The 27606-nt window shown below is 37.1% G+C and overlaps 1 long non-coding RNA gene across 1 annotated transcript in view; it reads left to right on the top strand.

Annotated features, from left to right (window-relative positions):
• The first annotated feature begins 670 nt into the window (after positions 1 to 670).
• Positions 671 to 27606, top strand: part of LOC129151851 (uncharacterized) — a 201928-nt gene continuing 174992 nt past the window's right edge. Inside the window, exons 1-2 of the long non-coding RNA XR_008558545.1 lie at positions 671 to 769; positions 4928 to 5065. This is a non-coding gene — a long non-coding RNA (uncharacterized LOC129151851). The remainder of the gene's footprint in view (positions 770 to 4927; positions 5066 to 27606) is intronic.

Consider the following 27606-nt stretch of genomic DNA (forward strand, 5'->3'; position numbering starts at 1 on the left):
TGGTGTAATATCTGCAGAGTTAGAGGATGTGCTGTAAGCAGAGGCCTCTTTGAAACCCGGGCTACACAGCCCACGAGAGAGCTCAGCACCATTTATTGTCCTGTCCTGCCACTTACGTGATGGAACTGAATCTGCAATATATGAAAAGATCGCAGGCTTTATACACTTTGTATACCGTACATAGAGAGTGAATTATTTAAAATGTGTTTGGCTAGAGCTTATTTTATTATGAATGGTATATTGTGAGAAAGGGAGAAGTAAAAGCAAAACATTTGGCTTTGACAATCTGCAGACAGATAAGGGTTTCTGTTACATAGGAATTTGATTTAATTAATGTGGCTTTGAGGGATGCCGTATGTTTGGAGCAGTAATGGGGGGCGGGGTGCTGCTGTGAGAGGCTGTGGAAAACAAAGTAGGATAGCAGAGATGGTCCTCCCCACCATCTTCACTGCTCCTCCTGTCAGAGGAAGCAGCAATATGAATAACCAAGGCCACAGAGCAAGGCGAACCCAAATCTGTGGACCTTGTTTTAAGGGAAGGCAGGGTTCAAAGAAGCACCAACTCTTATCATCAGTGAGCTTCCAAATACAGATATCTGAGCGTTCTATGCCAGTTAGTAGGGGAGCTCGTGCAAACAGAATCTTGTTGGGGTAAGAGGATGACCAGACTTTGCTGAGAGGCCCAGGACCCAGCCTCAGACACAATTGGGCTCCATAACTACAGTATACATGCCAGAACCAGGCAAGCAGGCGACGAGTCAGAAAGAAAGGTAGGCTTCATGTAATGGATGGAGATTGGAAGGGTGAGTATTGCCCCAGAACTCTGTATAGGAGCAGCAGACCTAACCCTTTTGCCAAGTCCCACTCACCAGAGGGTTCCAGTTTTAATATTCTACTGTGAGTTTTAGTATTCCCTGTTGTGAGTTATTCTAGGGGAGGGAGGGATTGGACACCCAGTCTTCCCCCTCAAAGGACAAAGATTGGAGGGACAGTAGGAAAAGGCAGGAGCTGAAAGAAATGGGGAAACTCAATGAAACTGCAGGATTAAAATGTACTAAAACATTCAGAGTATAATATTCTAAAGGTGTCGAGTTTGAAAGCAAAACCCATACACTCAAATAAAACTATGTGTCCAGGATTATATATTTCCAACAATGCACTGGAAGTTACTTTAACTTGCTCTGAATTAATGTGTCAAAATTTTTACATCAAGTCCTTGTGTGTGTTGCCACAGCTCAATGAAATTTTTAAATCCAAAGACTGTACTTATACAACACATTTGTCACAGAGCCTTCCTTTCCAAATGAAAGCTTCTAAATATAGCCCAGGTGAAACTGAGCACTGGAAAGAGACAGTGAGTTTGACAATGGCATTTTATTATCCATTGCCATAGTTTCCTCTATTCCAACACATTTTGAAAAGTATATATCTTCTTGAAGTCATCATGTATGAATTAACAGAGCTGATTAAATGACAATAACTTCATGGCTAAAACAAAACACAGCACAACAAATACCAAACATCTTTCCTGTCTCATAATTAGTTGAAGAATGACTGCATGCATGCACACACACACACACACACACACACACACACACACACAAACTCTGTGACTCTAAGAATATCCAACAATCAAGAACACACAGAACTCAACATTTTCACATCAATATGTCCTGAAACATCAATGTGTTCTGTTTAATTTCACTTTTTATGACCACTTCAAATTTTCAGTAGTCTTTTTAAGAATAAGGTATAAGTTTCCTATTGCCATTTTAAAAATCACTACAAACGTTGCGGCTTAAGACAACACAATTTGTTATCTTACGGCTCTGTAGGGTCCGAACTCTGACAAATCTCACTCAACTAAAATCAAGGTGTGAGCAGGGTTGCATTCCTTTCTAAGGGCTCTGGGGGAAAATCCATTTCCTGCCTTTGCTTATCACCCCGTTCCTCCATCTCAGTGTTGCATCTTTCTGACTATTCTCTCACAGTCACATCTTTCTCTTACCACTGCTAGGAACAGTCTCTGAGTGAAAGGATCCGTGCGATTTGATGGGGCACACCTGCATGGTCTCTCCAGCTCATGGTCTCTCACTAACCTTAAGGACATTTGCAAACTCCCCTTTGCCCTAGAAGGTGTCACATTCACAGGTTCCTAGGATTAGGATGTGGGCGTCTTTGGGTGTGGAGGACACTGTTCACCTAATTTTCAATTCTACTTGCTTCCTAACTGTTCATTTAGGTTCCTCTAGAAGCAGATGCCAAGGCAAGGATCCCAGTGCCATTCCCCACTGGGGATGCTAGGTAGGGCGTGGGGAAAGGAGATACAAAGGAAAAGAAAGAAAATAAATGGTGCATTACTAAGCAAATGGTAACTGGGATATTGAAGTTTCATCCCATTGGGGTAGTCTGAGGGAGAGTGTAGAACTACAAGCTGTTCTAATGGAGGGGTGAGGAAAATGCAGCATTTATCCTCTAAGTCCCTGTTCTTATTGGTTCAAGCTGAGTCGAAGGGTATTATCTCTCTGGCACGTCTGGCATATGGCCACGCATGCTCCCTCAGCCAGGCCAAAGACCTCAAGCAGAGACCACAGGTGCTCCCAGCAAGCAGGCTTCAGCATGAAGAAGTGGGTGCCCGCAGTTTACATGGGGGGGGGGCACCAGTGGGCACTTCTTAGATTTAATTCATCACCAAGTCCCACCTTCATTCTTCCTCCATAATTTCTCTGATACGTCCCTCTTTCTATTGCTACAATTCATGTCAGCTTCTCTATATCACTCTACTAACCTTTTCTTTCCACCTCAACTTATGTTTTACCCCAAGGTGTGCTATCTTTGACGTCAAAGTTTGTCTTTCTGAAAACATGACTTTTATTGTGATATCTCAAACAAACAGGCAAACAAGCAAACAAAAGTCTTCATCCATTTCCCATTGCCTGTGGGAAAATTTAAAAATAAAAACCCTTAGTCTGGCCTTCTACATCCATTCTGGCCCCATCCTACCTTATCTTTGTTAACTCTTACACCAACTTATGTTTATCAACTTTATCCTGTCCCTGGAGTGCAAGAGAACCAATCTAATAACCCCTCCTTTTTTTGTCCATAGTTCTTAATCCTTTGGATGTAAGCCTGGATGACATGGAATATTTCTCCTGACACAGGTCAAACACCCTTGTCTCATTAATAACTTGACTTCTCTCATTGCTATTTTTAAGCCCATCTTACACTTTCTTTATGCTCTTGCTCATAAGCTTTCTGTTTCTGGGCTAATGATCTAATCCCTGCTCATCCTTCCAGGTTCAGGTGAAACCTTTCCCTTCTCTATTTAGCCTTCCATTAGCCCATCCCAGCTGGAAGTGAGAGATCCCTCTTCTGAACTCTTTAAAGCTACTATTTTAGCTTTTATTATTTTTTTGTTCGTAATTTTAGCTATCTTTTCATAGAAGGTGAGTTTAATATTCTCAGACAGATTCTAAGGCCTTTGAAGATAAATAGGACATCATATATATTTTGCCTCTCAAATCCCAGAATGTTTTGGTGACAGTATGCACTCTTTTAGCTATTTGTTGATATATTTGTGAAACACAAATCATCTCTTTTAGAAAAGTATAGGGCAGCATATTTTGACCAAAGTGAAAACTGATAAAGGGGGAAACAATTAGTATTTCAGTAACATGTGCTACTGCTGTGCTACAGAACAACTTATTACTTGAGTTGATGTTGAAAGAATCTAATTCTTTTTTTCTTTCTTTCTTACTTCAAGCAAGCAAATAAGAAAGTTAAAGACACCATCAGGTTTGAAACTAAGATATCTTAAAAGTATAGACCATAAGTTTGGATGTCTCACTCTATTCTTAAGCTAGCGCCAAGAGCTGTGTTGAGAATTACAAAGGATCTTTTCCTTTTTGAAAACTAATGGTTACAGACTGTGGTCTTTTTCATTTAACATTTTCTCATTTAAAAATTAATTTTAAAAGAATCTAGGATCTGACTGCACTTGCAAGGCAAAAATATCCAGTGGCTCTTTGGATGCCAGTTCTTCTATTTTTCATTGGGAAAAGAAAATCCCTATTTTCATTTTGATCTTGTGAGTCAAAGAGGTGACAGCAAAAAGCTAGGAAGCTTGGGGGGTGATCCTTATGGCATCAGCATAGCTTTTCTTCTGTGCACAATGACCCGCACCAAGGTGTGGGTTTTGTGTTGCCTTTTTAGTATTGGAAATAATACCTCACAATGACTTTAATCTGGCTCTTTGGCCCAACAATGGCATTGCAGTACTGCCAATGGAACACATTTATTTGACAGGGGAGCATTATTTGCTAATCTCTGACCTTGTTAACACAAATCAATTGAGTTAGTGACCAACACAGATTAATAATAATAATGCAGATCAGTATCCGAGAAAAAGAAGCTTTATGACCAAGAGAATGAAGAAAGGAACGCATAAGGGTGAGTGCTAGTAACACCGTTTAGTAGTTCTCAACCCTAGCAGTTTAAAATACTGATGCCTGGGCCCTGCCTGCAGAGATCCTGAGGTAATAGGGTTTGGGCTTTGTTCTGGGCATCAGCATTCTGAATTTAGCCCCAGATGACTAAGAATCACTGGTCTGGTCCCTAGCATCTTCTGCAGGTTGACAGAACATGGATATTGTGAATTGTAGAGTTTATAGGTAATATAGAGATTTTCTCCTCTCTTCTCCCAGGCAATTGAAGAGTGAGCAAGCAGATCTGGCAGTATTAAGGGGAGTGACTCATAACCATACAATAGGAGTCTGTGCTAAATGTCAAGTGTCCTGACTCCCAGGCCATTGTCCTTTCCTTCTTAAAGTGTGGTCCTTGGACCAGCAGCATCACTTGGAAACTTGTTGGAGATGTGGAGTCTCGGGCTGTACCCCTGACCTCCTAAATCAGAATCTGCTTTTCGAAAGCTTCCCCCAGGTGATGGGTATTCACATTCCTTTGCGAAGCTCTTGCCCTAAGCATTGCTTAACTGCCATCTCTGAGAGCCTGGAGTTTCATTCACCTCCCTGGCTTCAAGATCTAGCACAATACCTGGAACTTGGAAGGTAACTATTGGTTGAATTTTAATTTATTTTATTTTGCTAGAAATTATGTTAGACATATACTTTTGAACAATTTATTCTTTGAATAAATAAACTTGATTATACTTTCCATATACTGTTCAACATTTTGTCTTTATGAGCCTTTATTGAGGACCTGTTTTATGCTAAGCACTGTATCTACAAAAGTACATGGGATCCTTTATAGGAGCTCACTGTCTGGTTGGGGGAAAGAGAATACCAATTAACAGATGTGATAATATTGTTGGGAAAGAGACACAATGGAAATATTGTGACTTAAGATCCCACCATGTTTGCTATGGGAACATGGAGAAAGAGCACTGGGTCTGGATATTTGGGGTAGTCTGGGGTGGTCTTTGGGGTAGCTTTGAGGTTTTAGGGCAAGTGAAAGCAATGTTGACTCCTGACTATAATCAGGGAGTCAGCCAGGTGATGGAGATGTGGGATTGCAAGCAGCACTGAAGGGCAGGATAAGGAGAGAGAGCAGCTCAGGCAAACGGAAGGAAAAATCACCTTCGGAAAATGGCTGCTCTTGCTAATCCAGTGGAAGGAGCGGCGTAGAACACTGAGGATGACTGGAGGTGGAGTGCAGGGAAGACAAGAAGGTACCTGTATTTCTTCTCTGCCTGGTTTTAGATGCAAAGGGCAATATTTAGAACACCAGGGACAGCCCAAACATTTTTCAGTTTGGAAATGTTAATTGCCTGTTAACCGGGGTATGCATTCAGCCGTGAGTTAGATGATCTTTTTGGTGTATATTCTCATAGCAGCCTAAATGTTCAGAATTGAAAGTAAACAAACTCTCAGTTCAAAATCACCCAACTGCAGTACCTTCAAAGTACCTTCCCTTCTCAAATGAGACCATGGATGTAGACCTGTGCTGTTCAATACAGTAACTGCTTAGCCTTTTGTGGCTGTTGTGTGCTTAAAATGTGGTTAGTCCAAATTGTGTTATGCTGTACGTGTAAAATGCACTCCAGCCTTTGAAGACCTATTACAAAAAAAGAAAAATATCTCAATATTTTATATTGGTTACATCTTAAACGCTAATATTTTGGATACATTGGGGTTAAATAAAATGTATTAAAATTAATTTCACCTGTTTCTTTTCACTTTTTAAATGTAAGCTACTGGAAGAATTAGAATTATATATTTGGCTCACGTGGTATTTTTGTGGGCAGAACTGGCCTAGACTATTTCAACCTGAAGAGGCAACCAAGTAATTATTTTTCTTTTCCACCACGGAAACACACTCCCAGTTCCATCTGTGCCTCCGGATGACTTGGGTGTGGTTTTAGCTTTAAAGGTGTGGAGGCACACCCTTCCAATGGTTGTGCCAAATTGGGGTAAAGGCAACTGACTAACAGGCAAAACGTTGCCTTTATCAAGTATTTTCAAAGTTTTTATTTTAGTATATTTTAAAAAACATGGCTGCACTTATCTTTTTTTTTTTTTTTTTTTTCATGGTTAGGCAGGTTTATGACTTGTCCAACTCCTTTCCCTCTAAAGTCTGAATGAAATGCCGTTGTCAAATGCACCCTCTCTAATCTGGGTTATTTGACATACATGAGGAAGGACAGAGCTTTAGGTTCCATTTTCACTTCAGTGCAGATGTGAAAGTTCCAGTTAATGAGAGCGTTGTGTAAGTGTTTGTGTTTCAGGAATAAAAGGCTCCGGGAATCGGCCTTAAAGCTTTAGATATTCTGTACATGGAATAAAGTGACGTGCTTAAATTAACTGTGGCCAGACAGATCCACATGATATGAATATAAATGTTTGAATCTTGTTCAAATTAAGGTTCTTGGTATCAGGGAAAGCCCTGACTCATGAGGCAAGTCAAAATCACTGTATTTCACTCTTCTGCTGGGGCATATAGTAGGATAAGATTTGCATTCAACTCAACTGAGAGATTTTATTCAATATACTTATTTTAATACATTTAAAAGGAACTTTCTTCAGTGGTCTAAAATTAGTCCATATTTAATTTCTTTGGCTCTGCACAACTTCAAAGATCTTTCTACTTTATATCCAATAGTTACATGGTTAGAAAGACTCTATGGAGGCTAGAATTTGAGTTTTGGAGTCGGGATTCCATGCTTCACTGTCTGGTGATCAGAAGCTGGTCAGTTTACCAGAAAACAACTTCTGAAGGAATAATTCTTTGAATTGCTATTTCTCCACAAATTACTTCTCTGAAAGTCAGTGCACCAAACTCCAGTTCCATTATTGAGCTATTTGTGGAATGGCCAAGTTGCCAAATCACTGATTTATCAAAACTTTTCTTCTACTGAGCTTTCCTAATATTTATAGCAAATCCTGCTGTTTAAGGTGACTACAGCAGCTTTGGGGATAGTCCATAGTTTTAGTTTAGTTTGGCCTAACTCTTCTTAGTTTTTATTCTTGCTCCAGCCATGTTACGCAAATGTTACCTTACACTTACTGGAATAAGTGCTATTTCCTTTTCCATGGAGTGAAGGTCCACCTACGACTAAGCCACTAACCAACTGTTGTCAAATCATGTTAATTTTCTGGGCCTTAACCTTTCTTAACTATACAGTGAAGGGATTTGACTAAATTATCTCTAAGATCTCCTTCTACCAAAAGAATACTATGGTATCAAAAACAAAAACAAACTCTGGCCTGCTCAGTCAGGAATCAAGACTTGCTTAGATTCCAAAACTTTTGATGCCTGGGTTCCGGGTAAGGACAGAATGCAGGGATTAAGATAACTGGGTCACTAGTGCTGATTATGAATAGCCTTTCTGAGTTGTTTGCTAGGACCCTTAATATTTTTGGGTCCCAGGAATCCAAAGTGATGCACTCTTAAACAACAGGAGAAGAAACAAGTTTGGTCCTATGTAAGGAAGGCATGGATTGGGGAGGGGTGGAGAGAAGGAAGGACCGGACTCTGGGGGCATCTCTGGTGGTCCTTGGCTTCAAGCAGATGGCTGAGTGTCAGTTCAGCTCCAAGAGGCCCTATAGACATTGATGTACATAGGAGATGGGGTGTGTGCTAAGGGTGCCTGGAAGCTGATTGGGCACCTACTGGCACATATACTAGTACCAAGAGTGACCTATTGGTTTCTGTCCCTATCTATTCTACCCTGGGCTTTTTGTTACTTATCAGTATGTGCATTATTTGCTATCCGACATAGTCTCTCTTTTTATGAAAATGAGGTATGCACACACCTTGACTGTATCACAGCCTCTGAACATTTCTGTGCAAAGCAAGTCTTTATTCTGGCTGGAGCACACAGTCCTAGTGAATTCAAATTAGTTAGAATAATAAATAAAAACTTTTTTTTTTTTAGAGCAGACCAGCCCGCTTCTGTTGAAAAACAGCTATTGCCTAATTTAAAATGCTATAGAAAAACTCAACTCTTTCTCCTTCGTATTTTATAAAGTTAGAGGTTTTCCCCAAACACAGCAAACTTTACAAATGTACTGATTGTGTATCCAGTCAGTGCTACATCCTTAGACCAACTGCGTGTCCCTGTGTGAGTTTAAGCCTCTCTATCTTCAAGACTTCTAAACAAAGTAAAAAGCACACATTCTCTTTACATTTCCATCCATAAAATGCAGCACAAATCTCACTATGTTTACTCAGGGGAAAAAGAAAGAGACATCTCCATGCTCTGGGAACCATTGACAGAACATATTGCAATCTTTTCATTAAGTTCACACAAAATGAGGATTTAACGCATGGGCAAAACAGCCCGTCCCTGGAGGTTCCATTGCCCATAATCCCACCTTGCAAATAGCTTCATATTAATTGTTGCAGCCAAGTGGACACGGACTTTTACCACTCGGCACTCCCACTTCACAGATAACTGCAATTGTGGAAACCTTTGTTTTTCTACCACATCTTTATTCAAGCAAATATTTCATAGGTTCATTTAAACCCAGAAAATCCATATGGATCAAGCTACACATTCATGTCTTCCCTGTATTTTGATCCTAACTGTATGACTTTTAGAATATTTACAAGGACATATAGTTGTAAGTATGTGCACATATATAAATATATGTCTGTGTCTATTGTGCTTTAAAACCTTACATCTGAAAATTCATGTTTCATAAACTGATAATTTAAAAATTGGTCATCCACATTACCAAAGAATCAGCTGAAGCTTTCTTTAAGTCACCATATCCCTAGTTAATTCAAAGTATGATTCCATGTATTTTTATTTTCACTTCACTCCTGGGATGCACTTATTGTTTGAAGTGAGATGCACCTGGATGAAACGAACGTTTGTAAATTCTGGCTTACCTTTCCCATTTCTGTGCCTCTGGTTGTTAACGGTTGAAGCCTTATTTTATCTAAAATTATGTAGTGCAGCCTTTTAATAAACCCAGAATAAGTGAGTTCCCCCAAAGAACCATCGGGACATATATTACACTTATTTCCTTAAAACAAAGAGAACACCATTTCCTATAGACTAAATCCCTCACTACCCACAATTCCACCTTACAAATAGGAAGAGCTCAGCTGTGTCAGGGGACTGTACACAATTTGCAACTCTGGTATGCTTTAAAAAAAAAAAAATCCTGGCACAAAATCAGCCAGTAGGACGAAGGTGCCAATTCTGAATTGTTCACTGTTTTTATTATAGGTTCTAGGTTTCAGATGAACAGGAGCCTCCTATTGCTTTTATAGCAGGATATTAAATTGCAGCCTCTGGCAGGCGGCACCTGCCCTCTTCCTGGCATGCTCTAGTCAGTAGTTGGCCATGTGACACTCTAATGTAATGTATATTTTGTGTTTTTCTCTACGTGGGGATGTAAACGTAGGGAAACACAGTCTCTCCCTGAAGGTATGCAACCTATGGTGTCAGGTCTTGAAAAAGGCTCCATACAATTAAAATTTAGCGTGTATGGAAGGTCCTGTCTTCCACAGGGTGTTTTGAGTGGTGAATGAAACAAAATCGTGTAAGCATCTTAGACAAATGTATGTAATACCTTGTTCCCTTTGGGTGGAAATTTTCTGAAAGCTCTTTTTCTCTAGTCATCTGTTATATTGGCCACACAGCATGATGGGTTTAACACGACCTATTGTATAGAGAATTCATCATGTACATGTGCTGATCCCTTGTCTGTCCTCTGTAAGGGAATCAGCATATCCCCCCCCCTAAAGAGGAAATTAGGAGTAACTGATATAATTAATCATCACTGAATACTAGTATACTATCCATCTTTATGATTTATCTATGAATATTCAATCATATTTTTTTAAAAAATACTTGAATAAACAAGGCAAAGTTTTAAAATTTCAATTTCTGTATTACAATTCCGAACAATGTTTAAGTCTATTATTAAAATAAAAGACACAATTTTAGCGCCTTTAGTTTTGGTATTAGCAGTATCTGAAATTCATTATTATGGCAACTCTCTTACAGGTTGATCTTCCAGAGTTGTCTAGCTGAGATTACAACTTATTCAGTTTAAAATGGCAATTATATCTGTTAATACACAGCTGTGGGACAATGGATGGCTTCTTGAAAGTGATATATTTAACCTTTATCTCATTTATTTATTAAATCACAGAGAGATAGCATCATAGACTTAGATCTTAAAATTCTTCAGCCTGACCATCATCCAATACTTAAATTACCTCTAAAATATTTTTGCAAAACCATTTTCATAGGTGTACTCCATGTAATGAGTCAAGACTGGGCTTCAAGCTGATACCCCAAACAGTGTCCTCTGAATGCTGCTCAGCACACTTGATTAAGAGAAAGTTGAGGCATCTTCTGAACCAGGGAAGAGGTCATTACAGAGTCTCTTAGTCACTCTTAGTTGAGGGTGTGTCACTAAATTTTAAGTTTAAACACCTGATGTGCCCTTAGCATTTGGGCATTTGTTCCTGACTTTCTATGGTAAACTAGAGGCCCAGTGCATGAAATTTGTGCATGGGTAGGGTCCTTAGGCCTGGCCAGCGATCAGGGCCCATTGGGGCCTTCCTTCCCCTGGCTGCCGGCCGCAGCCTTCCTGTGTTCCACGCCACCCCCTGGTGGTCAGCACACATCATTGTGAGCGGTCAAACTCTGGTTGGTCGAACTCCAGAGGGGACAATTTGCATATTAGGCTTTTATTATATAGGATGAGATTCAGGTACCACAAGTCAATTATTGCTATTTGAAAATGCCTAATAGGCAGTGGTGTGCTGAAACAGGCTCCTACCAGGAATTATGGCTTTGCAGCTATGTGACACTTGAGCTAGCTTGAAATCAGTCTTGGTGAAAGTATTTACACCACAGAAATTGGCAAATGGTTTAAATCGTCATCCTAAGATATTCAGAATTAAATATGAAAGAAGATAACAGGTGAAATGCATTCCAGATATACTGCCCAAAGAAACCAATGTTAAGAGATTCTGGCTTTTAAAAATAAATATTATGGTAATATAGATAACTATGGAAAAATGAAATATAGAACCTTAAGCTAGTGATTATTATAAAAGCATCCTTCCTCTCAAAATAATTTGTTGTTTTTGGGGTCAGTTCTTTTAACTTCTTTAGGAAACTAGAAAATTTACTTAGGTTGCTTGCAGAAAACCACTATTCTTTGCAAATATTCTATATGATAGAATCACTGCGTAGTTTTGGATAACGGATCCATGAATGGAAAGTCTCTGGGTTGACTTGCAGAAGCATTATACAAAGTAATGATAGCCATTTTTAAAAAATCTGTGATTACGTATGGATGTGATAATCTGTAGCAGCACTATCAGATAAATAATACATATTTAAAACATTTCTGTAATTACATGTTTACCCGATAGGCCAGAACGACTCTGTCCCAAGGAGCTGTTACAGACTGAGTACATAATACATGTTTTAAAGTCCATAATTACATATGTAAACGATAGACTATGGAGTAAATAATGCACATTTTAAAAAGTCCATAATTACATATTTACATGATAGTCTGTAAATTCTGTAATTACTTATTTACACAATAGACCATAACAGCTGTTACAGTCTATTATGTTAACTCCCATAGAATTATATTATGGATTTTTAAAAACACCATAAAGAACCTAAGGAATGGAATGATGGAAATGAAATAAAATATAAACTCATACTTACTAAAACTCTCTCAAAAGAGGACTATTCAATGTTTAGACTGTCTCAATATCAAACTCATGGCTAATACTTTATTGATAACTATTAACTTAAAATTTATTTGTAAAAATATGTCAGTTACAGAATCACAGGGTGAGAGATAACTGGTGGTGTGGTATTAGGCCAAGTTTTCCACCATTTCCATAGGTAAAACTTATTCTTGGTAGCATAGATAAAGCATTATATGTAACTTTTAGTGTTTCTTAGCCTTCTCATAAAATTACAGAGATGCACAATCATTAGAATTGTATTTGTGTTAATTTATTCTTTAACTGCAGTAAAATATCCTATAATTTGTACCTTCGAATAAGGTTTTGGGTGTGTGTACATAGGTTATACATAAAGATAATATATGCATTTGTGTGTTTTTCATGAGGATTACAGTTGCTTTCTTATCTCTTATGGGTCTTCATGGGTTAAGGACTCATATGGTGCATTTTATGTTTCAACTTCTGAATTTATTCTAAAGTTAAATACAAGATCAATGCAACTAAATGAGACTTCTGTCCATAATTACTACTAAATAGCAAGGCTAAATCAAGCAAGTGAGAATCTGTCATTTAGTGATGTTGGACCATATATTCTTAGTAACAAAACACAGTATGGGAGAAACCTTTGATCCTATTTGTTAGGTATTATTCTGTAAGATACTTGACAGCTTGAAATAAGTGAGTGCTTGATTTTCAGAGAGCTGTTATACAAAAATAAATCTTCACATTTCATAAAATTTATTTTCACTTCATATTTGAGCTATAACCCCCTGACATTTTTCAACAACATCCATGAATGAGGTTATTTAAACCAGGGGCTTTCAGATTTCTTTGACTGCAACTCTTGGTAAGAAATAACTTACATGAGGACCCAGTACATACATATATACAAAACTTTCACAAAACCCATACATACCCTCATAAAATGTAATGCACTGTGATATTATCTACTCTACTGTTTTCTGTTTCATTTTGTAAACGGGCTGGTTGTGACTCACCAAATTGATTTCATGATCTACAAATGGTTCACCACTGGAAATGTTAAAAAAACATTGATTTAGACAATGCTTTTTATTGCTGGGCTACACTAGGCTTCCTTACTTTATAATGGGTAGGTAAAATCTGGTTAGATTTGGAATGGAAGTATTCTATTGGTGACTCATAGTTGTATAGTCAAATACAGGTCGACTCATTATTTGTGAACATAGAAGTACATAGTAAAGATATAAATTTTCTCATCTATGTTCTAGCATTAAAGAGCTTGAAATAGAACATCCTAGAGTACATTATATAAGAGTTTTGGTTATTATTGAAATTATTTAATGGGAGCTGTACAGAGTGATAATCATATTTCTGACTCAAAATGTCCTGCTTGAGATGAGATTCATTTTTATGGGCATTGTTATATCCAGTGCATATTTAGAAGCAAAAAGGAAAAAAAAGGAAATCCTACTGCAAAAATTATGTGATCAGAGAGAGATTTTAATATTTTTATGGAAAGGAATTCCTTGAATAAAGAAATTTCACGAGGTTTTGAAATGTATCTGAATTATTTTTTAAATACAGAGGTGCTGAGATGATTGTTATTATTATGAATCCTCACCCAAGGATAAGGTTTTATTGATTTTAGAGAGAGAGGAAGGAAGAGGGAGGGAGGGAGGGAGGGAGAGGGAGAGAGAGAGAGAGAGAGAGAGAGAGAGAGAGAAGAGAGAAGCATTGATGTGAGAGATAAACATCGATTGGTTGCTTCCCATATGCATCCTGAATGGAGATTGAACCTACAACCCGGGCAAGTTCCTTGACCGGAAATTGAACCTGAGACCTTGTGGTGTACAGGATGATGCTCCAACCAACAGAGCCACACAGGCCAGGGCTGAAATGTATATGAATTTTAATGAAGAATTAATTTGAAATTAGTATCCCAAATAAAAAAGTCACCACTATTAATTTGCAAATAAAGTCAAGTATTTAGAGAAGTGTTACTGTTTTACTCTCCTTTTCATTTTGTATGTCAATGTTCATTAAAATACAGTAGGCTAAGATTTTGTTGTGGGATGCAGAGTAGAAAAAGGTAATCAAGAAGCCATACTTCTGATTGCATACTGGAGGGTCTAAAATGGATAAATATGAAGTCGATATTGTCTATTAGTCTCTATCTTGTCAATACTTTCCATTTGAGGAAACATGAGAATGAAGGAAATTTGTGTTAGTATTCCTCAATGAATATCTTCAGACCACACATTTATATTTATGAATTCAGTCATAATCTCAAATATGTAGCATGTCTGATTTTGTATTTTGATTAAAAAAATATTTTTCTCTGCTCTTATTTGCTTTTTCTCCTATGACCCTTCCTTGGAGTACAGTGCTCCAGCCAGCCACCCTCTCTCCTAGAGAACTGGCACTTGTCCTAGCCCCTCACTCTTCTTTCTTCTCTCTGATCAGTCAAGACCACATCTTTTATGGTCTATTTCATAAATATTTCTTGGCTTCTTTTATCATGCCCACTGTCATTTTTTACATTTAGATCCTCAATATTTTCTATCACTTCATCTTTGACATTGCTGTTGGGGCACTCAGTCTAAAACTTAGCTGATGATCATGTCTGCCCTCTTCTGAAGATTCTCTTTCCTGTTGCCTTCTCTGGCCAGCTTTGTTCATCCTTCAAAATGCAATAGTAGAGCTTCTCTTGCTCCCCTGGGTGTGTCAGGGGGTCCCCACCCTGGGTGGCCACAGCACCTATCAGAGCTGTTCACTGCAAGTTTGTCTCTCTTCCTCATAAATTTTTAACTTCTCAAAAGGGGGTGACTATATCTTTTTTCCCCAGGAAGTATCAAGTGCTCAATAAATATTTGTGGAATAATTAGACAGAAAAACCACTGTCTCAAAACACTAACCTGCAATACAGGCTGATAGTTTTCAACTAGATTTATTATAAGTTGAACTCAATCTTCTCAATAATTACTGAAGAAAGTGGAAATGGGGGACACAGGAAGTAGGGAACATACCTCAGAGAGAGATGAAACTTTTCCTGCAGACTACAGACTCAATTAGGAGTTGCCGACTCTGACAACATATTTAAATTTGCCCTATTCCTAGCTTTTTCAAAAGTACATGTAAATTATTTCCACATTGCATGAAGCAGCTTTGCTTGAACCCTATACCCAAAATCGATGTTGCATTTCTAAAACCTGGACCACTTTATTTATAAAGAAAAATTCTTTAGCTATATACTATAACTATGAACGGACATCTTTGTGGGTGCTTTTTTCTGAAGGAATTTCCCTCTTGCTACATTGAAGTTTCAGAAATTTGTGATTTAATAGCAAATGATTGCATCACTTGGCTATTATAATGCCAAATATGCATGTATCAGAGAAGTTATTTATTTTATATGCATTTGTTGTTTTCTTTTTTATTATTATAATAGAATTTGAAGACAGAGATAGATTTCTTTCCTTCAGTATTAGCTACAGTAAGGCTTTGTATTATGACATATCATTCGACTGGCTCTTATAATGATAAATATTTCCATGACAAAATCTACTGTGAACCTATACTCTAGACATTTCTCTCTCCCTTGGCTACTATTGTACCTTAAGGAGAAAGCAGAAAAGTGAAGTAGCTGTAGATTACTTCTAGAAACTTGTAAGCAATTAAATACAATTCATGTATATGAAGGACAGCTTTCCCCTTATGTTATGCTGCCATCAGTTATGTGGCATGTAGATCTTTTTTTTTTTTTTTTCTCCTCTTATTTAAAGTTGATGCTCTCGGTGGTGCTGTTGTCCATTCGTAAATATGCCTTGAACTGCAGGGTGTGTGCCAGAGATACTGATAAGCTAGATCCTTGGTCTAGTGACCATTCAGTCATTAAAAATATTACTGAGCACCTCTTGTTCAAAATGTAATCATGAAAACAAATCCTGGCTTCAAGGAGTGTGTAGTCTAGAAACGGTGAGATGTGTACATAAATATGACAAAAGTTAAAAAGTGCTTCCCAGCTCCACTGCTTGCGCTGAATGTGAGTCAACATCATCTCTTGCTTAGATAACTGCTAGAGTCTGCTAATTTGTTTCTTACCTACCCCATTTTTCAACACAGTAGCCAAAAGGTCCTTCTGAACTGAAAGTCAAATCATGTCACCCCTCAGCTCAAAACTCTCTAGTGGCCCCCATTGTATTGCCATAAGCTGTCCCTCAGACCCCCACACCATGAGCCTGTGACCCCATCTCTTACTCTTTCCTTCCTTCACCTCCCTCAAGCCACTCTGGTCTCTTTGCTGTTCTTTAAAAACACAATGTATGTTCCTTCTGTTTTTTTTTTCTATTGGCTCCTCCTGCTGTTCCCCACGTACCCATGTCTTATCTCTCCCCTCCTTCAAGTAAGCCCTACCTTAACAACTATATTAAAATAGTTGCATCCCCTTTTTCTGCCCTCCATTTCATTTTACCACAGACTCTTTCACCTTCTAAATACCAGGTGATTGCTTGTTTATGATGTCTATTGTTCATTGTCCCTCATTAGAATCTCAGCTCCTTAAGGCAGGGATCTTTTGTTTGCTGATGCCTCTGAATCACCTAGAGGAGTGCCAGCCCATAATAAGCACCCAGAGAATATTAGTTGAATGAATGAAAAAATGATCAAGATCTACCGATGAAATATTAGCAAAATTTACAGGTGAAAGAAATTTATTCTAAGTGGAAGGGGTCCAGAAGTTCTCATGCAGATTCATCCAAACAGGATCTTGATAATATGAATGACATTTAGATGTAAGCAAATACATTGTGGTAAACCTGTTTTGCTCATTGTTTAAATATTTTTTCCTTTAATACTGCCTTATAATTCTTATTCATAATACTCTTATTAAAGTCAATAAGAGGCACATTGAAGAAAGAGGAGAATGGCTGTAAAATTCTTTTGGGTATGAGAGTATACTTTTCACCCATCTGTGTAATGGTTCATTTTGTTTTGTGGCATTAGGAGGAAATAAAAAATAAACCATTGAAGCCGTCACAGTAGGGCTATCACTTTCCTCTTGCCCATTCCAAATGATCTCAGAGACCTGATGTCCTCAAAGCTTATTTCTAACTAAACACTCATTACATCCAAAACACGCTTTTTAAAAATTCTGTCATTGGAATGTTTTTGCAGTTCTTTAACTTCTCCTCTTTGACAGATTTAGAGAAAAATATAACTGCATAAATGTTAACATCAGATAATTAACTAGTACCTGCATACTATAACGCTAAGGACAACAACAGAGTTTACCTTATAGAAGAATCCTAAGCGAACGTGTCGGCATGGTTTCTGCTTCCTTTATTTCTTACTTAAACTGCTTCAAGTGAAGCTTTTACTGCAACACCAAACACTGAATGCAGAAGTTCAATACTAAAATGACTGGAGGCCATGCTGAAAATTAAGCAACAAAGAACTAAGGAACAACATGAAATACAATTCCAGGCGATGCTTTGCTAATTTGGCAAGAGACTGTTGCTAGGGTACTGGTGTTCTCTGCATGTTTGCCTCTTATTCTTCTTGACCACACTCCAGTGAGGCTCTTATACTTGTCAATCTACTGAAATTTCCAGTACCCATGTTTAACCTCTCAGTGGCACTTGATACACTTAAAACAGTATATTGGCTAGTATTCCTGGACATCAACCCTCCTACCTCAGTGTCGTCTCCTGAGTGTTCGTGGCTGGGTATCCCTTTTCCTCACTGGCACCTCAAAATATTGCTGTGTTGCAGGGTCCAAGCCTCATGAGTCTCATTTACTGGATAGGCACTTGCTCTGGAGGCAATAACATTTATTCCCGTGGCTTAGACAATGTTTACGTGCTGATGGCCCCAAGTGTTTATCACCAGCACTTGCCTCTCTTCTAATCTCCAGTTGCTTATCATCATCTCTGATAGGCATCTCGGAATTAACATACTGAACACAGAACACTTGGTTTCCATTTAGCTTCAACTCTGCCACCTCTTCCCCCAGTGTTCTTCATCTCAGCAAATGCCAGCACCACCATCCCCATTCATTCAGTTGCTCAAGCCAAAAATCCCTGATTCATCTCGACTCCTCTCTACCTTTCAGACTATTCCATCCAACCCTATTGGCTATTTTTGCTGGCTCTACCTCCCAAGAATAGTTCAAAGTAGACTCTTCTGCCCAGGATGCCTTCCCATTCTAGTCACCATCGTCTCTTGTCTGTCCTTCATTAGTCCCTAAACTGGGTTTTCTGCTTTCATTCTTGTCCCCTTACAGTGCCTTCTCAACCCAGCAAACCAGTGAAGTTTTGGCACATTTTCCAGTGCGTTTCTATACAAAAGACCTATGATGGATGGCCCATGAGGCCCCATATGATTTGGCCCCTGATTTTTTTCCCCTCCAACCTCATTGCTCTCTTTCATCAACCCCAATGCTTCATTCCACTGGTTCCTTTGCAACTCTTTCAGACTCTGTGCAGCATGTATACTTGCTGCTCCCTATTCCTGGAATGCCTTTATCCTCCACAGGTAGACAGTACATGACTTGCTTCCTGCCTTCATTCCCTGCACTACCCTCGAGTCACAGGCCCAGATAGAACATCCTTATTCATCCTAATGAAACCAGTACCCCCATTCTCTCTCTTTCCCAGATTTGTTTTTCTCCATAGCAGTTATTGCTACTAATTGATTGATTTTTTTTGGTGGGGGGGGGGCATATATTGTCTGTCTCACTATTATAATATGAAGGCAAGAACTTAATTATTTACTTCTCTGTTCCCTGGCACATAGTAGGAACTATGTGCTTTTACATTTTACATAAAAAAAATTACATTTGCTCAGTAATTTTTTGAGCAAATGAATAGTTGTTGAATAAATATAAATTACTGTACTTGTTGAGTCTGGTTCTATATATTTTTTACCACCATTGTTTTCTCTATTTTTGCTTTCTTCATCAGAAATGTCATATTTTAACCATTCTACATTTTCCATTAAAGGTTACTTTCTAAAAATTAATAAGAGAACAGTGTAGGTGATCCAGAGAAACTGAAAATATTCACTGGAAATTATAAATTTTGACCCATTCATTCCCTCTGTCTGGCATATTTTCATTAGCCTAAGATAATTCAGATACTGCTGGAGTTAAAAAAATGCTTTCCTTAGAGATACAGATTCCCATCAAACCAAGTACAAAAAGACCATGAAGGAGCAAAATATAGACAGAAAGAAATAATATAAATATTTATTTCCTTTAGTGCTTCCTGAATAATTTCATTTCAGTGCATGAAGACCTTGTTGAAACCACATCAGTTATGTCATATTTTCCGTGACCCAATTCAACCTACTGCCCTTTGGCTGGTCAGAACTGGAACTAGGTTTTCTGATGGGTGTTAATAGGAAGTTAACAGGAAATCATAGAAATAAAAAATGGAGTGAGAAATGAAAGCAAGATGGCAGGACAGGGGTGAGCTGTCCAAGCATCTAGGCACCCTTAGATATATAACCCTTGAGTCTATCTGTGGGCTTATATAATGTTTATATAACAGTTAGTTATATGTTTTAAACATTTATTCCATCTAGTTATTAATTTAGTTAATATTCACTATCCTGATGCATTCATAACGCTCTTAGTTTTTTTGCTTTTATGTTGGTTTTTTTTTGTGTTTTCTTTTAAATTCAGTTTTTAGTCTCGTTGTATATCAGTGTCATTGTTGTTTAAGTGGCATATGGCATTTAAAATTAATTAAGCACTCTTTTTCAGATTTTTTTTGCACTATAATAACTGTAAGATTAAACTGAAGAGTACAAAATACGGTTGCAGTTTGAAACAACTGCAACCTATGCCTGAAAGTTTTTAATTCATGTTTGATTGAGTATATTTCATCATTATTTTATAAGCTCTATACATTATTCTCTTATTTAGCATATTTTAAATGAATTAGGTACAATAAGCATGTGTTAGAAACCCGCTTGAAGTAGATCAGAGATGTTGGGGACTTCACCTTCATTTTCTAGTATTTAGTTCTCATGCACTTCCTATACTTAGGAGAATTTTGTATTGTACAAGCTGTGAAGAAATTTGATTGTTAAAGTAATTATTCTTTTTCTTCTGTGAAAATTGAACAACAACAACAAATAAAAAACACCCCCAAAAACACACCTTTAATTCAATACTGTATTATGCTTTTAAATACACAAAAGTCAGTAAAATAAAAGTAATGATTCCTAGAGCAAGTGTAATTCAGACATATTGCACATATATATTAAAGCATAAAAGTTAACACCATATGTACAAAATACTTCACGGGCCCATTTGTGTCACCACTGATAAATGCACAACTCCTATAGGAGCTGTGAGCTCTTACACGAGCCAGGATTTGAGTCCCAGATATGAGAGAGGTTTAGGTACAGTAGTGGGAATACTGCTGCATTTCTTTTGTAAATCTTACATTTCAACCAAAAAACTGTAGAAACAATTTTCTCATTAGAGAAACAATTCTAAAACTTCTAATTTTTATAACCACAGATTTTTCTTTGCTATAGATTCAGTAAAGTGTTTATCATTAATGGCCTTTTGTGGACATTTATTATTTTTTTTCCAACAAATATCTGTTGAGAATTTACTGGGATCCAGACTATCCTAAATACTTTGGATCATCAGCAAACATGAAAATAATACTTGCTGATGTGAGGAAAGGCAGGCAGTAAACATAGCAAATAAGTAAATTCTAAAGTGCAATAGAAAAAATGGAAAGAGAATAGTTAAGGAGGGGAGAAGGTTGGTGGATAAGTTGTGATATGTTAAATAGGGCAAGATGTGAGAAAAGACTGGAAGGCTTAAGGGAGTGAGCCAAGTTCATAGATAAAAGGTGATTTTAGGCAAAGCAAACAACTGGAGCAAAAGCTCAAAGGCAAAAGCATGTCTAGCATATTCAAGGTGCAGCTTCCATGTGCCTGGAAAGGGATGAGTGAGAGGGAGAGTGCTAGGAGATAGTATCAGAAAGTTATCAGAAGACTAGATCATGAAAGGCCTGTAGGCCATTATCTAGGACTTGACTTTTATTTTGAAAAAACTAGGGTACAATCCTAGGGTTTTGAGCAGGGAAGTGATGTGATCTGACTTTAGTTTTAAAAAGGTCAGTCATTATGGCTTTTGTGTTTGAGATAAATAATATGGGGACTACAATAACAGTAGAGAACTGGGCTTTATTGGAGACTTTTTAAAAATATATATACTTTATTGAGTTTTTTACAGAGAGGAAGGGAGAGGAATAGAGAGTTAGAAACATCCATGAGAGAGAAACATCAATCAGCTGCCTCCTGCACACCACCTACTGGGGATGTGCCTGTACCAAGGTACATGCCCTTGACCGGAATTGAACCTGGGACCCTTCAGTCCACAGGCCAACACTATCCACTGAGCCAAACCAGTTAGGGCTTTATTGGAGACTCTTAGAATAACCCAGGCTACAGGTTTAAACCAGCCTAGCAGCAGTGGAGTTTGGTGATAGATATCATGTTTTGGAGCTAGTTTGAAGGTAGAACCAATAGGACTTCCTGTTGCGTTGGGTGTGGAGTGTGAGAGTAACAAGGAAATCAAAGATGACTCCTAGAGTGTTGACTCGATCATCTGGAAACATGGTGTTGCCATCAATTCAGGTATACACTTTCTGGTGAAACAGGTTTGGGAGGGCAGATTAGAAATTCAGTTTTGGATTTGTGAATTTGAGATATATTTTATATAGCCAAGTACACATGTCAGTTGGATCGAAGAGTATGGACTTCAAGAGGAAAGTCTGGGCTAGAGATATAATTGGGGAACCGTGAGCCATCAGAATGTAGTCATCAAAAGAGTGAATAAAGATGGAGAAGAGAAGATGGTCAATGACTGAGCCCTGGAGAACGCCAACATTCAGATGTCAGAGGAAAGAGTATGAACTAGCAAAGGAAACTAGAAGAAATGAACAGTGAGGGAGGAGAAAAATGATCAACTGGGTGAAATATTGCTCATAGGTAAAGTAATGTGAAGACTGAGCATTGACCAGTGGATTTAGCAATGTGGAAGTCATTAGAGACCTTGGTAAGAGCAGTTTCAGTGGTGTGGTGGGGACAAAGTTTGACTCTAACGAGTTCAAGTGAAAAAAAAAATGGAGAAAATGTATGTACAACTCTTTTTATATATTTTGATGAAAAGGTAGCCAAGAAATGGGATGATACTTTGTGAAGATAATGAGGTCAAAAAAGTGGACAATTTTGATTTGTAGATTTTGCCAACTTCAGTAGCATAAACCCCCAGGGTGGCTGATTTCACTGAATGCAGAGTTGAGAAGAGAGGCGCACAGTTGGCTCTTGGAAGCTGTCATGGACCAGCTCTAGGGCACCACCGCTGCATCAACAGAAGCTTGGCTTTGTTGTAACAGTGACATTGTGTATCCTGAAGGGACTAATCCAGTCAATAGCTAAAAATTGATAATGTAGTCAAGGAAATGGTGAACTGCTGGATTAAATTTTCCAGAGGCGGTGAGAGGGAGTCTGATTCAGTGCACAAATACAGGGTTTTGTTTTAGACATAAATATGTGCAGTTCATCTATATTAGCAGTGGGAGAAGACAGAGCATATAGTGAATATTCTGCAGGTAGTTGTGGTGGAGGGAGTCTCAATGCTAATCTACACAGAAACTCACTTAAAGTTTTTTTTAAAAAGGGGAAATTGTTGGAAGAATATAATGGTAGCTTAGAAAATCCAACAGGACTAATTGTAGTTGAGCTTCATGAGGGGACGTAGGGATTCAACTCTTCTATCTTGAGTGATAGGTATATTCTCTACCTCTGGAGACTGAAAAATGTTAGCCATTGACCCAAAGGCATCATGTACCAATAAGGCATTCTGGGAAAAAAAAAATCACTTATTGCCATTTTAATCTCCTTTTAGAAATGAATTGCTTTTGGTAAATTTTTATACTTTAAGTTTCATAGATCATTTAGTCTTTATGAGAATAGAACATGGATTAATTACTTTCATAGACTGAAAAGGATATATTGCATCATCCTGATGTTTGAGATAATTTGTCTTCTAAATTATTTTTTGAATCATATAATAATGTACATACATTGTTAAAGGTTTGAACATAACAGAAGGGAATAAAATAAAAGTTAAAATCTCCCTCCTGAGGTCTTTCCCACTTAAAACTCCCAATTTCCCTTCTCAGAAATACAACATTTCTTCTGTAGACTTTGGGAAAATTGTTATGTATATTTAACATATTCATACACACATAGACATGGTCTTATATTATGCACCAAAACTACTTGACATTTGTTCTTTGAAATTCCCTGCATATATTTCTACTTTAAGAATATTTATGGCATTGGGCTAAGAAATCACTTGAATCCCAAGGACTAACTTTCTCTCCTGAACAGACCTGAGATAGAAACTCGAAGTGACTATACTTTTTCCTATAATAATAATTGCATTTTACTGAATTGTGTTTTAGAGAAAACTTATGTGATTTGTCCATGGGTCATATAATTAGGAAAAGGCACTGATGAGAATCAAACCAACATCCTTATTGTACTGGTCTCTACTATCTCCCAAATGATCTTGCCTCTTAATTATATAGACTATAGGAATCTCTAAAGTCCACTGTAGGTAAGTAAGCCTTTGTTTTTAAGGCAAAGTATCCTATATACACTTATTGACCTGGAGGAATCACTGCTAAGACTTTGTCTACACTTAGCATTTCAGTAACCTATTTCCATTTTTACCATTGAAGTTCCTTAAAACTGTTTTTGGTGACCAAAGGGAAGTACTGATGTAAAGTAAAATAGTATGTATTTTGCAAATATTTTGAGCAGCTTTATTAACAGTGTAGTAGATGAAGCGAATATCCACCCAAACCAAAGAATAAAAAATATATATTTTATTTTTTGTTCTCATTTTCCAAATGGGAAGAAGCAGGAAGGATTGCAAAGGTAGGATGATGACTCTACTAACTGAGTTTCAGCCCCATATTACATGTCGCCCCTTTTGTGTTTGTACTATCTATTTAATTTAGTTATAGAACATTGTACTAGCTAGTGGTGCTTAAGAGGCAGTAGTCAAAAATAAATATAATCAACTAAAATGTAATCAATTTGCAATTTTACTGATGAAACAGAATCACTATAAATCTACTCAAAACAAACACCCTAGATATTGGAAGACATATACTATTTAGGAATATGTATTAACTATAGTTAATAAACAGACAGTGTTTTTTGCTATATGCAAAAGTCTATGCCTCCTACCCACCAGATGAGTAGCTGTACACTTAAAATATTGTCACAATCCGCATTCTCGTGGAAATAGGGGAAGAAGTTTTAATAATTTGAAAAATGCAAATTAATTTTTCTGAATATTGGTTTAAGTTATTCAAGTAGACTGATAAAACAAAATGCTACTGCCCTAACGCCATGAAAAGGCACTCCTTTGTGGTGATCTTGACAAAGCAGTTCTGGGCTCTTTTCAATCAGGATGGGGTACAGGGAATGCCTGAATTGGTGTTAATCTGGGCTGATAAGGTAAAATGTTTGATAGTTTCAGAGTGGAAGGTAACTTTAACTTTGATGAACATTCTGGTAGATTAGCCTGATCTAAACAATGACATGGGATTCATGTTTAACAATTGAATAAAACAAGTTGATGTGTTGGGGCCAGGGTTTGTGACATTGAAATGAGAGTGTTTTGAGAGGAGGAAATGACAGCCACAATCAATCTGCAGGAGGAACTGGCTAGCAAAAACAAGGTGAAATTAGACTATTTTGTTATTGGACATATATTTTCAGTCACTCTGTTTTGGTGTGTATCATTTCAGATATTAAAATATATCTATAAAGTTAGAATTTTATACACTCACACACACGATTTTCACATGAATAACAATGTATTTCTGTTTCTATATTTCTATATATATGTATAGATTTATACATTTATTCACATATACATTCACGTATACCTATATAAGTATCACTGTATCAACCTCATCTTTTAAAAAATAGTTGCATGCATTCTATTGTCTAAATGCATCATAATTAAATTAGCCAACTGAATGTAATTTCAACTAAGTAAATTTACATTGACTCCATTTAAAATGTGTTTTTATTAGCTTTGTCTTAATCACGATTTTGGTGATCTATGACCTCCATCTCCCCATTATCCTGAGTAACTGAAAACTGACTGCATAGTATTAGGAAACTTCATAGAAAGCAGCGTTTAAATTAATGTTTTAAAGTAAACTAAAAATCAAAAGACCTGGATTCTATTTCTAGCTTCAGGTCTTAGATGTCATGTGAATTAAAAAAAGTTACACTAACAGTAGTAAACCTATGGCAGATGATGATATGTGGTTATAGATTTGTTCCATAGGTTTGTTATAAATGTTTAAAAAAATTCAGAAACATGGTGGTTGACAGTAACTCTAACAGAACATTTCTGGGAAATAAAATCAAGACTCCTACCAGATTAACCATTACTAGTTTAAACCAGAGATGCATTTTTAGTGGCTGTCTAACATTTATATTAATGGAAAGGTAGAATATTATCATATGAGATGGTTAATAAATTTCATTTGTGTTTTCCTTGATTCCATTTCTTTTCTTGTTGGACCATGCACTAAACTGCTATTCAGCCCTCGCAAGAGTCCCCTGGTTTGTCCTGTAGCTTTAAAGAAGTTTTTAAAATTAACTTCCCTTTTAAAGCTCCTTCACCATTCTTGATTTCTTTAGGTCTCTTCTCTTAAGATTGCATTTGCATTAGTGTTGAGCTTTCTTATATTAATTTCCTTTTCATTGTTCAATGAATTCTGAAACATCGATTACTTCTAGATATTTAGTCCACTGTTCACAGTTTTGTGTGCTTTTTTTTTTTTTTTTCCATCTAGATGACATTGAAGGATAGGAGGCCCAGTAAGCTTTTCCTATTCCGGCATTATTTTTACTTTAGAGATTACATTTAGACACATTTAGTAAAATTTAGAAAATTTTTCATAGTTTTTATCACCTGGTAGCTCCTTCTCTAGCTTTCATTTTATAGTTTTTAAAGGCATTAAATACAGGGGTGGGCAAAAGTAGGTTTATCTAATACAAGTAAATAATATAGGAAGGAAGAAAGAAAAAGAAAAAGAAAGAAAGAAAGAAAGAAAGAAAGAAAGAAGACAAGAATAAACTGTTTCACAAACAATTATAAACCTACTTTTGCCAACTCCTGTATATGTATATCTAATCCATCTGTCGTTATGCAAGTATTTTATGTGTTTTTTTGTGTGTGTGTGTATATATATATATTCTGTCTGTATAGATAGATATGATTCAGCTTCACTTTCTTTGTTTTGGATGACAACTGTTGTGTGCTCTCCGATGTGGCAATATCAAATTGTAGCTTCATTTAGAGGATTGGGGTTTATTTTTTCTCCTTGGTATATGTTTAGGCCCTTCCTCCGTTAGTAAGTTATATATAAACTCAACTTATTTTTAAATTAAATTTATAGGGGTAACATTTGTTATTAACATGTAAGTTTCAACTCTATAATCCATCATCTGCATATTCCATTGTGTGATCAACACCCAAATTCTGGTCTCCTTCTATCACCATGTATTTGACCCCCTTTACCCTCTTCTACCTCCTCCCATCCCCTTCTCCTCTGGTAGCTACCATAGTGTTGTCTGTGTCTATGAGTTTGTTTGTTTTGTTGTTCATATAAACTCAACTTCTCGGTTTCAAAAAACAGGAGATTTTTAAAAAATTGTTTAATTAGATGTTTAGAGCTTTAAAAATGGACCATAAGATTGTCCAAAGCATCGCTTTTCGGTGAGCTTTAATAACTATCACAACATAATGTTGGATTTTATATACACTTTAGCGCTCTGATTCATAATGTAGATTGTAATTTAATTGTGTTAGAAGATATACTAAATATTTGACAGATGTCCTGAAGACAAATGTTGTGTGCTAAAAAGAGTCAGAGTTGAGCAAAGATGAAGACAGAGCTGAAGCCCCAGCCTATTAGTTGTGAGCTGAGCAGATTACAGGGGTGTATCCATCCCTTCGGGGAAGTCTAACTGGCACGATGTAATTTACTTTGGATTTTCAATATCTTTTGGTTACTTCATCTCCTAAAAGGATAACTTAGAAAGTAAATTGCAAAAGCAACCATATTAGACCCTTCTGATGAAGAATTAGAAAAACAGATCAATATAAACTGAAGTGTGTATTTTTCTAAATCAGTATTAACATGGCAGCCAAGAGGTGATTGATATGCTCAAAATACAAATTCATCATCAATAGTTTTTTATATCATACTTTGCATTTCAAATACTCAGGAGTCGTAATTCAGAAAAAAACACACACATATTCTCAGCTCCCCGTGACCTAATGACCATAGCATTTGGCCAG

The sequence above is a fragment of the Eptesicus fuscus genome, chromosome 16 (assembly GCF_027574615.1).
Source record: "Eptesicus fuscus isolate TK198812 chromosome 16, DD_ASM_mEF_20220401, whole genome shotgun sequence".
Lineage (NCBI taxonomy): Eukaryota > Metazoa > Chordata > Mammalia > Chiroptera > Vespertilionidae > Eptesicus > Eptesicus fuscus.